The sequence below is a fragment of the Mustela nigripes genome, chromosome 11, assembly GCF_022355385.1.
Source record: "Mustela nigripes isolate SB6536 chromosome 11, MUSNIG.SB6536, whole genome shotgun sequence".
Taxonomy (NCBI): domain Eukaryota; kingdom Metazoa; phylum Chordata; class Mammalia; order Carnivora; family Mustelidae; genus Mustela; species Mustela nigripes.
In genome coordinates, this window is record NC_081567.1 from 256,729 (window position 1) to 269,672 (window position 12,944).

Genomic DNA, 12,944 nt, shown 5'->3' on the forward strand with positions numbered 1-12,944 from the left:
CTCACCCTGGGTCCCTATTGGGTTCATGACTATGGATGGGGTGGGAAGAACCCACAGTGCCCCTTGGCCATCTGACAAGACAGGACTCAGCCCTGCCCAGACAGAGGTCAGAGTGTCAGGCTGGGCGTGAGGGAGGGACAGGCTTGCCACACCTCCCTTGGAGAGGACATTGAGGTCACACCATCCAGAGACCTGCTCCCTTCAGATGGAAAAGCCTCCTGTGTCCCAATGGGCTTGCCCCCCACTCCACAGGAGCACAAAGCAGACCAGAGCCATGGGGTCAACTCGGGGGTGCAGGCCTCACTCACTGGGGGAGAGGGGAGATGCCAAGTGGCCTGCAGCAGCCAGGGTTGGGGGCTGAAGGTGCGTGCAAGAAGCCCAGAGACTTCTAGAAGGAAGAAGAGCATGGACATGTACAAGAAGGAAGTAAACGCATCCTAGAGCTATAATAATCAGAACAGCGTAGCTCTCGTGTGACAAATGGTTTGGAACCATGAGCCTGTTTGTTCAATAAGACAGTTTAGAAAAGCGACCTGACTGAACCCTCACCTTACCCTCCAACACCAAATCCACGTCAGATCAAGAAATGTCTAGAGAGACATTCAGGAACGAGTGTGCGCTGTGTGGGTCTTGGTGTCGAGAGAAGCTCGTATGGCCACCTGTCACACTCTTGCCAACGTGTCTTATCTTGGTCAGCCTTGAGGAAGCAAGGGGACACATCGGGACAGAGATGCATCCCCAGATGCCTGCTCGGACCTTCAGAATATCATCATTGCAGAGAAGCATTGGAGGGGGCTGTTCCAGGAACAGCAGATGTCGAGAGCGTCTGGTCGACCCAGGAAGGATCCTGGTAACACTAATGTCGGGGTGTAGGTGGTCTCCCTACCTCTTCAGAGAGGCCATGGGACCGGGTGACACATCATGAGGTCTGTGGCTTATTTTTAGTGGTTGGGGGTTGGGGACTATAGATGACAGACAGATGACAGATAGATGGGTTGATCGATACAATGATGATGGACAGAAGACTGAGGACCGTAGATGCTTCGGTGCATGTGGACGGGGACGTGGGAGTTGGGGGGAGAAGGGAAGGGCTCGTAGCTGCTCACTGTACCATTCTGACGACTTTCCCGTAAAGCTGAAAGTTTTCAAAACATAAAATTATGGGGAAAAAAATAAAATTCCTATTCTCTAATTTTCCCAGAGTTTCCCAAACTTCTCAAAGGCTGAGAACTTTCAGAGTTCCAGATGACAATACAAATCACAAATCAAAAACCAGCAGGAGGGTCCTATCTCAAATTCTTTAAGTTTAAAAAAAAAAAAAATCCAATCTGACAATATAGAAATGTAAAACATGGGCACCTGGGCGGCTCAGTGGGTTAAAGCCTCTGCCTTCAGCTCAGGTCATGATCCCAGGGTCCTGGGATTGAGCCCCACATCGGGCTGTCTGCTCAGCGGGGAGCCTGCTTCTCATCTCTCTCTGCCTGCCTCTCTGCCTACTTGTGATCTCTGTCTGTCAAATAAATAAATAAAATCTTTAAAAAAAAAAAAAAGACATAAGTAAATGTAAAACATAAGGGTTAAAACATAAAGACCTGAACCAATGGAACCCTGGCATTGAGGGTTCCAATCGTGTCCTGGCTACCTGGGTACCTCCCATCTGTGCAGAACACGTGTGTCTGCCAAAATTTAACAGACATTTATCTGCTGGGTCTCTGCCCCACCCGTTCTCTCCTCGGGAAACCGTGGACTGACGTGGACAAGAGGGATGACAAGGCGAGATGAGCCTGCCGAGGGAACGCGTCCGGTGGGGGTGGGGCAGCGCCGGGTGGGAGGGGGGTGCTGCCGCTACACTGACAGCCACTTGGCACCCGGAACCGGGGACATGGCTGTGACCTGACCCTGTAGCCCCGTGTCTGGGCACCTGGCCTAAGAAAATGGCCTGGCGGCAGAGCAGCCACGTGCGGACTCCGGGAGGCACGGCTGACACCACAAACACTGGAAACAACCTAAAAGCCCAGGTGTGAGCAGGCCTTGTTTTCCTGGCCCTCTGGCTGGAATCCACGTCCATTCCCGGGGCGGCGGCGAAGAGGGTTTCCCGTGGGGTGCAAACGGACGGATGGGACACGGACCACAGCGGGGTCAGAGCGTGGGGCCACGGTCTGGCTTCCTTCTGCCCCACATCCAGGTGGTCTGTGATGGGTGGAAACGACTTGTCTGAGCGATTCCACATCACTTCTGGTTTAGTGGGCAGGGGCCTGGGGCCTGAAGGACTGTCTTCGTGCTGCCCCAGGGAGGTGGGTGGTACTGCTCCCCAGGCTCCCTTCATCCCCACTCCAGGGGAGGTCAGCACTCGGAGCTGTGGAGCTACTCACAGGCCTCGCTGTACCCCAGGCCCTGGTGTACCCGGGACCTGCCCCAGCCCTGCCCACGAGGGCTGTTCCGTCCTGGTCTAGCAACCGTGACCCCTGCCAGGTGGGGCATCCAGATGGGGGCACGGGAGCCAGGGGCTCCCACCTCTGCTCCTGGCGACCCTGGCAGTGTCCTTCCCCCCAGGGGACGAAGGCTGTGGGCCCGACAGGGGGGAGCCTGACAACCCCTCCCTGTCTGTGACTGCTGGAGAAGCTATTTTCATCTGTGGCTGTTTTTCTCGACAGGAGAGAGCAAAGTACGTCAGATAATCTTATCCTTGTCCTGCTGTGACCCTCGGGAGATGGGGGGGGGGGGGGGTTCTGTCAGCCTCTGCAGCAAGCTTCCCTCTGGCCAGCAGCATACATACAGGTCCTTCGGTTTCCTGAGCTCCTACTATGCACCCGCCTGTGGGGGTGTCAGAGGGGCAAGAAAGAGCCCAAGTCCAAGGCCTGGCAAGGGGACAACCCAGGTCTAAGGATAACTCCACCACCATCTGCTATGTGACCTGTGGCCAGTGGTTTCACCTCTCTGAGCCCCTGTGGCCTCACACTGCCTGGGAAGTGCTCAGCACTGGGGTATGGAGAGCACAGCATGCGGTTCCACCACCGCTCTGAGCTCCTCCACCCCCAGATCCCAGGAGCCCTGGGTGGGGCAGCCGGAGACAGCCAGGGACATCCTAGACACCCCTCGGGGCCCTCCATGCCCCACGCCACCTGCCCTCATTTACCTGGGACAGTGCTGAGCTCGGCCCTTCAAACCTCCATGTCTGGCTACAACCCTAGGGAGACCTTCATCCAGAGAGTCCAAAATAAAGTCACCAGCCCCTGAAACCCGAACTTGGGTATACATGGGGATTGTTTCCAGTTCCTGCTTTGACAACACACTAAGATGCGTTCATTCAGCAGACATTTGTCATGCACCTCGTGGGAACACCGTGTCTCTCCAAAGACACAAGCATGGGTAACAACATCTGCCCTCGTGGAGCTGACCTCCCAGAAGGTGGAGGGGATGGGTGGCAAACACGGAAGCAAGGGACCTACCTGCCTGCTGATGGTCCTTGGCTGAATGCTTTCAGCTCCAGAGAAGGAAGCTTATACAATGAGGGATCTTACTGGGAAGCACAGAGGTCATGCTTCAGGAGAGGTCTGATCAAGGATCCAGCTCTGTGTGTTAGTGGTCCTCTCCCCTTGGCATCCTCCTTCAGCAGATGTCCTCGTGGTGACAAGATGGCCAGCAGGAGCCGCTTGGGCTTCCTCGTTCACACCGAGGAAGAAAGAGCAAGAGCGTTGTACCCCTTGTTTCTCCCAAGACTGATGTAGCTCCTTCTCAGAATGCTCTCCTTGGCCCAAAATGGTGGGAGGCCTTTGCCATGTCCCTTTCTCCACTCCCCATTGTCAAGATCTCAAACCTAGGGCTCCCTCTTGAGCCCCAGACTCCACTCGGCACCTCTGCCTGGGGGTCCGACAGACAAGCCAACCCTCACACGACCAAGACAGACCCCCAGACCTACTGCAAGCTCTGACCCTGAGGACCCCAACCTCCCAGCTGCTCAGACCATAGCCTGGGAGTCAACCCCGAAGCCCTCTGAGTGGACATCCCGTGTGTCAGGAAACATTGGTGACTCGGCCCTCAAGATGTCTTGGAAACATGGGCAGTGCCCACCCAATCTCGCCTCCTGGCCCTAGCCCCCACCTTCCTCCAGGAAACCTGTCCCATCATCTTGGGTACCACCCCCTACCCTCCAATCCATCTCAGTCCTACAGCTAGAGTGAGCCCCTCAGATGGATCAGCCCTCCTCTCCTCTGCTTGAGTGACAGGGGAAGCCACCAGATCACAGGGGGAAATGAGCCATGTGGCCAGGCTCTGGCATGAATGCACTCGATGGCCCCCAGGGCTGGTGTCCGTGGCTTCTGCCAGCACCCCCATGGCCAAGTCTTGGGCCGTCCCCTGAGTTAGAGAGCACTGTCCCGGCAGATAGTGGCTTATAAATAATCCTTTCTTCCCTGTCCAGGCTCCAGCTGGCAAAGCTGGTGTGGGCAGGAAACAGCCACTCGGGGTCTCACCCGGGCTGGGGCCCAGGGCCTGCCTAGCACTTTCTTGTGAGATCCCGGAGTTGGGACCACCACCGGGCTCTCTTCCTTCTATGCAGCCGAGAGGCCCTCCCGGTGTCCCCGAGAGTCTATCAAGGACCCCAGAACTCGAACGGCTGTGGGATCCAGGTGAGGGCAGCTCAGTACCCAACAAATCCTGGTCCTAATCCATGCTGTCTCCTTTTAGCATGTTCCATGGGTAAGTCAGGGAGCCACTCTGGGCCTTGGCTTCTGAGGAATCCTAAGCAACCTCTCCCAAACCCAGAGGTTAACCCACTGCAGAGTGCATAGCTATCTGTGTCCCAAGGCCAGCCAGGTGGTTCTAGGTGCCAGTGCCTTGCCTTTGCTGCTTGTGCATCCTTGTGACGGGGTGCCCGGCTTCCCCACAGCAGGGGACCCCCAGACCAAGGCCCCCACAAGGCCCTGTCCTCTGCTTCCACAGTAGGTATCCTCCTGGTAAACAGACCGCGACTCCGCCTGGGTGGGGAGGACGCAAGGGCACGAAGCCCAGCAGCGGCTGCCCCTGACTTAAGAGTGGTTTCAAGGATTAGGTGAACTCACACGGGGACACGCCCGCCGCTGCCGGCACGTGCCAGAGGCCTGGCCCTGGGCAGCTTCCCATCCTCGGAGATGCAGAGGGAAGCGGTGACCCAGGCCCCACAAGGCTGGTGGGCGCAGGGCCTCGTCCAGCAGAAGGGACGCACCCCTCCCAGTGGTGCATGTGCATGGTGTCATGGCCTATGGCTTTGCTGAAAGGCCCCCCCAAAACACCCTCCCCCAGCTCCCACCATCCCCCTGGCCTGCCTGGACCCTGCCCCAGAGTTTGGGGACTAGCCCGCGTCTGATGGGAGGCTGAATGAAGCCAGGGTCCCCAAGGGCGCCCCTGGGTCCAGACAGCAGAAGAATTTGAGAAGGCTTCAAGGAGGTGGCGGCACCTGAGTCGAGCCTAGAAGGACGGCCGCCGGCAGCTGGGCTCCCCAGGCCAGGAATTTTCCTTCCAGCCGGGCCCCACCCATCTTATCTCCCTCTCCCGGGAGCGGGAGCGTATCCCAGGGACCTTCCCAAGCGGGCAGCCCCGCCGGCTCCCCGGCTCCCCTCCCCGCCCGAAGGCAGCGCTGAGTCATCAGTCTGGAATGCACTTTCAATTCCTCCGCCGCCCCTCCCCCTCCCCTGCGGTCCCCATCTTCCCCCTCCCGGTCCTGTCCCCCAAGTGCCAGCCCATCACTTCCCGACCCAGGCGCAAGGTTCCGGCCTGGTAGCCCTGGTATGGAGGATGGGTCAGGAACTCCCTAGGGTTCCCTATCACCCAGGAGGCCAGGGCCGGAGGGAGGAGGGGTGTTCTCAGCCCAGGGAGGGGCTTCGTCAGGGACCTGCCCACAAGCCGCTGGCCCAAGGGGGAAGTGCCGGCTCCAGCATCCCTCCCAGCCACGACCCAACCAACCCAGAACCTCCCAGCCCATCTCCTCCACACTCAAATGCTCCCCTCGCTGGCTTCTGGAAGCTGCTGAACCAGGGCCTCATGCTTTCCTGGTGGTCTCCCTGGAGGAGGGGGCACCTGGAATCCATGGTCTCCATGGTCAACCATGTCTCCATGGTCTCCCTGCACCGCTGGTGTGGGGACCGGCAGGGCAGCATCCGGTGGTTCTGCGTGCTTACACTCTCTCTGCTCCGCATCCCCTCTGAGCCCATAGCTTGGGCCCAGCCTCTGTGGGCCCCCTTTCCCGGGCTGTGGCCCCACAAGTGGTGAGCACAGGGCGGAATCCAGCCCTGCCCTGTCTGCTCCTCGAGGCAACCCCTCTCCTTCACGTGTCCTTGCCTTCCGCAGCTCACCTGCGGACCCTGGAGCGGTCCTGAAGGTAGTTGGAGCCCAGCAAGGCTCACTGTGCAGAAAGGCGGGGGGGGGGGGGGGGGGGGAGGAGCTGGCAGAACCTCCGGGGGAGGCGTCCACCTTCGGTGGCCTGTTTGGTGCTGGGGTTTCTGCCCAGTCCTGCAGCCTGTTCCAGAAGAGGGCTGCTGGGCTTTCCTCAGGGCTGACCTCCAGGAGGGAGCTAGGGGGGAGCTGTGTTCCCAGCGGGGAATCTGTGTTCCCAATGGGGAATCTGCCCTCAGGGTACAGCTGGCCCCCAGCAGTAGCTTCGCCCATACTCTCCAGGGCAGTTCCTGCGTCTCTCTAGGCTCAGGACTCCCTGACCCCTGGCTCTCCTCCCCACCATTTCCCCTCCTCACCCCCATATCCCCCCACCCTCCCCCCATCTCCCTCCCATGAACCCCATCCCTGCCCCCATCCCCATCTCCCCACCATCCCCCCAGCTCCAGCCCCCCACCCTGACTCTCCCACCTCTCCCCACCCCCACCCCAGCCCTGTCAAAGCCATGGCCTGGCTGTATTTTCTTTCTTCACAGAACACTCTGAAATTCACTGCTTGCCGTACACAGTCTCATGGCCCCACCAGATCAGGGCTCCAGGACGGGGCCCACTGGCCACGGGACCCTGGTCCTGCCAGTGTTTGTGGGATATGCCAGGCCCCTGCTCTGCCTACTCTCTCCTCAGCTCAGCCTAGAAGATGAGGTGGCCGGGTAAGTGGCCTCAAGGACAGGCCTCTGCTGGGCAACTACCCCGCATGCTGGGGGGTGGCCTGGGACATAAACAGAGGGCTTATGACAGGGGCAGGCTCAGATCCCAGGTCCTGGGTGAGGGAGACCGCCGCTGAGTGGGAACAGGGAGACTCAGGCTGACACGAGGGAGTCCTTCAGAGCCCAAGAGAGGCCCCCACAGGTGTCAGCCCTCTTCGCGCTCCATTTCCTCATCTGCAAAATGGGTCCTATGGGCTGTCAGGGGCTCTGTGTGGTGGGGACCGTGGAACCCAGCACACACCCAGTGCACACCTGGCACACACTTGGTCCTTAACACACAGCAGGAGCGGTTGGGCGGGTGGCTCTGTGTCAAGGCCATGGCCAACACCGGACCAGCTCCCCCTTTGAAGGCCAAGGCCCCTCTGAGCTGTCACTGGGCTCTGCTGCTGGTGAGGCTTGGAGCAGGGTGGCGGGGAGCCCCTTGGCCCTGGCTGGCACCAGCCTGCTAAGTGACATGGCCTCAGCTCCTGGTGGCCCCATGAGATGGGCTTTGAGGTCTCCCAGGAGCAACCCTGAGGGGCTCAGAACCCCTCAGCTGGTGCACCCTCACTCTGGGGGTGGTGACCAGGCTCTCCTGCTCCTCCTGCTGAAGGAATGGGCCCCCTGCTCCCCCCAGGCCACAGGGACACTGCAGAACCAAGACCCCTATCCCCTCCCCAGCACCTCAAGGGTCCTTGGAGGTCCAGTAGTTCAACGCCCCCAGTTCTAGAGCAGCAGCCCCCTGAGGGATGAAGATGGGACTGAAGGTCGCTGCACAGGAAGGCTTCAACACCCACAGGCAGGCTGCATTCCATTCCAGAAGGTTCCCAGACTCCCACACCTCCTTCCAGAGCTGAGGCCTGGCATGTCCCCGGGTCCCCACATGGCCCAGCAGGGAGGGTGAGGCTGGGGGCCTCCAGGCCCACAGAAGCTAAACCCCCTACCCCAGCAGGTTGGTGGTCTGGACTCGGGCCCCACCCCGAAGCCTGAGACTCTCCATTGTTCTTTCCACACCTCAGATATCTAGGCACAGGCCACCGTGGGCCAGGCCTAGGCAGAGTGGGCAGTAGGGCAGAAGGGGCCACTGGAATCAGCGGTGGGGTGCAGGGGAAGCTCAGGACAAGCACCGAGGAGGGGCACGGGGAGGGATGGTGAGGATCAGGGCTGCCCGGATCTGGGGGTTGGGATACCAGGAGAGGGAGGGGTGCAGTGGGAAGGGCTGGTCTGTGCTGGTCTCTGTCTGAAGGCTCCCTGGTCCCTGGGGCCACTCTTGGACTGGACTCGAAGAAGGTAAGAGGGGGTGGGGGCTGGGAGCCCCAGGAGGCTGGTGACCAATGACCAGAGACTGGGACCAGGGGTGGCCGTGGAGGTGAAGAGGGAGCCCAGAGGCAGCCAGCCCTGGACTGGTATGTGTGGGGGCGCCGGGCATGGAGGGCTGGGGGGCAACCTGGATTGGCCAAGGCTCCCCTGAGCCCCAGCCCCACCAGGGCCAGCTTCCAGTTCCCTGGGACCTAGGCCTCGTGGTACCAGAGTGCTCAAAACCCAGTCCCCAGAGTATGGTCCTGGTCGGGCCTGGAGCACCAAAGAGTCCACCCCTGCCCCCTCCCCCAGGCCAGGGATCACAGAGGTTGTCCCCGGCCACCCTCACTTCCCCCCACACACAACATACCACAGACACTGGGTAATTTGGAGAGTTCACACTGGAATTGTCTAAATGTGTCGAGTTTTTCTGGGCAACCTCTTTAGCCCGTAGAAAAATGAAGCCCGGGGGCCCCTGGTGTTTCCAGGGATGACCAGGGCGCTTTCCTTGGAATTGCACACAACTTGCTGGAGTGCATTTGGAAACAATGACGAGCCAACGACACGCAAAGTAACACACGTTTTTTCTGACTCAGTAGCTTGGAGGGGCTGTATGGGGGTCTGGTGCCCAGAGCGGAGGTTCCAACCTTGGCTCCGGCATCTACTGGGACCTGGCAGAGTCCCTCTGGCTCTGGTTCGGCCTCTGTGCCTCATTTAAGGTTCCTGAGGACCCTTGACTCAGCAGTTCAGTTCATTTTGATCCAAGCAGTCCCTACAAGGCCTTTTTGTGTGGCTTAGCCAATCATGCATTCATTCAACAAACGTATGTGTGGGGCTAGAGGGGCGGGCAGACAGCTGGGGACCAGACCAAGAGGGCCCTGTGCAGGGAGACACACAGCCTAGTGCACACTGAGAAGCTGGCCAGCAGCCTCAGCCACCCAGCACTGCAGAGGGGCCCCTCCCAAGGTCCTGGAGAGACACCGGGCCCAGGGCCTAAGGGGACCTCTGGTCGGGTGGCTCACCCTGGGGGGCTGATGCCCATGTAGGAAGACCAGCTGGCTGCTGAGGCCCATAGCCCCAGAGGGGCATCCGGGCCCAGCAGAGCATCCCGCACAAGGCAGGAGGACACCCCACCCCCGCTTCTATTCTTCCAGGTCCTTAGTTCCCGGGGCCCCCGCACTGGGGAGAAGAGACCAGCCACACACACTGGGCCCCATCCCACATTTTAATCTACAGAACCCGTGGTGGCTGTTGATGTCGTTGATGTCGCAAGTCCTCCATGGGACACTACATGGTGACCACAAACCACACCCGGGGGACGTTGTGGATCCCGGGACTGTCCGTCGCCTCCACAAAGCTGGGTCCCCCAAGTGGCAGCTGGGTGTGCTCCAGGCTGGCCCTGGGCGGCGGAGGCTCCGTGTGAAGGGAGGGGAGGAGAAGACAGGACCAGCTGGCCTGTGTGGGGGGGAGCGGTGCAGCTGCCCGGATTCCAGGCCGAGCGCCACCACAGGGTCCCCCTGCTGCCCAGAGGCCGCCCCCATCGGAGCCCGGGGCTCTGAACACGCAGGCTCTGGGATCCGTAGCTCCGACCCCACGTGTCCCCGTGTCAAGGGCACATCGCTTCGCACTCTCACTTCGCAGAGGAGACGAGACTGTCCTTGCCGCAAACAGCAGCAGGACTCGGGGCAGGTTAGACAGCACCCGAAGGGTTCTGTGGGTTCTCAAGCCCCGTGTATGCCCACCTGGAACCGTCACGGGGTGGTAGGTCAGCAATGGCCGAGTTCATGGCCCAGCACGTTCCTGAAATACACCAGCCTAATTTCTGCAGCTGTGAAAGTAAAAGCAGTGATGGACCGGGGCGGCTGAAAGGGAGGTCTTCAGAGGCCTGGCGCGGGGCTCTGTCCAAGCTAGAGCAGACCCCCCGCCCATGGCGGGAGCAGCAGAAAACCCAACAACCTTCCACGTGGCCAAGTGAGAGTTCTGCACGTGGATTCTAGAAGTGATGCAGGTTCGGCCTCTGGGAAGTATCTCCCACAGAAGGGTCCCGAGGGCCTTGGTGGTCCCCAAGCATGCCACTGTCTTGGGTTTCCAGGCCCAGATTGAGACTAATTAAAGGTTTCCCTGCCCTTGGCACTTAAGTTAGAACCAGACTAGCTGACCCCCACGAGAGAGGGGATGCTCTGCCCGAAGGGAGGTGAGGCTGGGGCAGAGAAGTGAGTCACCAACTTCCTAATTTGGTCACATCCCAGAAGGCAAGAGCAGTCCAAGAGGGGAGAAGGAGGTCAGCGCAGTCTGCGGCTTCCGGGAAGGGGACGGGGTGGAGCCTCATTCTGGCGAGCCGGGAGCAGACCCCAGGGACCCTGTCTGGATCTGAGTCTCAGGGACTGGACCCCCCATGGCCAGCAGTGGCCAGGGGAGCCCTTGAACCACAGGGCCCAGGTCCCCCGAGCCAGCCCCAGACGGACAGGCCACCGCTGAGGGCGAGGACTTCCCAGACAAGGAGTCAGCCGCCCCTGGGCGCATCCTGGCAACCGTGGGCCTGGGAGGGAAGTGCCAGACCTCAAAGTGAGTCACTGCCCGGCTGATTCAGCCACCAGGCTGGGCGAGGTGAGGCTAGGGCGGTGGCAGCCAGGGGTGTCCTCCCAGCAGGGTGTGCGGGACGGCCTTGGTTGGCAAGCTGCCTCCTGCCGGCTGGACTCTCATTTCACATGGACTCTCATTTCTCTACCCGCAACTGATGGACGGGAAAGCTGCAGCTCAGAGGCTCACGCCCGTGAGACCCATGACAGGGTCACGGAATGGGGCACCCAGGGCAGCCCCCGGAAAAGCTGCCGCACCTGGATGCATGGGCAGCAAGAGGGGCTGCTGGGCCCAGCACTGGTCCATCCTCTGAATGCCCAGGTCAGACGGCCAGAAAGGGTGTCTCTGGGGAAGCCAGGCCACCTCCGTGGCCAGAATAGTGTCAAAGGAGCACAGTAAGCAGAAGAGGGCAGACAGGATGGCGAACTAATGAATGGGCCCGGGTGTCCACCGCAGGGCGGGCCTCTGACTCTGGGGCTCCCAGCGCCCAGCCTCCCATGAGCCCTCCCCAGGTCAGGGAGGGGATCTGGGACCACTGTGTTCCCTTCCAGGTGTCGTGGAGGGTGGTAAGGCCCAGAGATGCCCAGCGACTGGCCCAAGGTCACAAAGCAAGTGGCAGAGTGGCTCTGGGGGACGCTGGGTGTGTGGGGAAAGGGGCCAAGACCAGGCCGGGCTGTGCTGCCTGGCTGTGAGGGGTGAAGACGCAGCTTGCCGACCCCACCTGCAGCACCTCCTGTGTTCCTGCCCCCTCTGAAGCCTCCCCCACGGGGCTGTCCTTCTTGCTCTCCTCCCCAGTCAGGCCCAAGGTTCTCTAAGGGACACCAGACTCCTGGCTCCTGGGGTCCCCGTTCCGCAGGTGTAGACGAATGTCTGATCCCATCCCCGGGGCCACCTGCCTTCCCTGCCTCTGCGCTCTCTTCACTGCCCCTGAAACACCCAGCCTCTCTCTCTCTCTTTCCCTTGGGATCAAAACCTGGGCTGCCCTTTACCCGGTGCCCCCCTGTGCCCACGTCTTGCAAAACACGTGGGCGGTGCCACGAGCCAGATCTCCATGTGGATCCAGCAAACGCGCAGGCCATCCCATCGGTGCGAGGGGCGCCGTGTGCGAGCCACTCCCTCCCCACCCCACCCCACCTAAGCCTGGCTCCCCTCCTATGTGTCATCATTTCACAGAGGGCATGCAAGTGGCATGTGAATTCCAGAGCCCGTGACCCTCGGGCTGGCTCTTCTGCTCAGTTCTGGCTGACGCGCCAGAACTACTGCTGCTGTATTGCCGACTGGCTCCTCACCATAGCCGAGCCACATCCCGTGGCAGCTCGTGGACAGCCCGCTGAAGGATGCCTGGGGAGCCTCCAGCCTGAGGCCATGTGAATAAGGCTGCCGTGAGGCTCCCCTTGAGGTGCTGCGTTTTTCTGGGGCAAGTACCCAACAGCACAGCCGCTGGGCCAGACAGTGGTCCCTGGTTAGGTGTGGGATTTTTAAATTTTTTATTAGTATTTTTTAAAAGGTTTATTTATTAAAGAGAGAGACAGCGCTAGTGCACGTGAGTGGATGACCCTGTGGCCCTGGGCGTTGTCACCACGTTTCCCCACGGCCGCCCTGACCAGTGTGGAGAGCGGACCCTAACCACGTGCATGTTCTTCTGTCCCCGCATCTTGCCACCTGCTTGGGCGCCTGGGTGGGACGTTCGCTCACGCCCCAGCCGAGCATCCAGAGCTCTTCCCTTCGTGGGCCATGTGGTTTGAAAACCTCTTCTCATCTGTGGCTCGAAGTTTCTGAGGCTGTTGCAGGACAAATGGTTTTCATTTCCAGGAATTCCACGTAATCCCATTTCCCTTTTGCGGACGGCGCGCTGGGGGTTCAGTCTCAGAGCAATGCCCCAGCCGGCTCGCCATCGAGGAGCTTCTGTCTGCGTGTCTGGAAGTTTTATACTTCTGTCTTTACATGTAAGCTG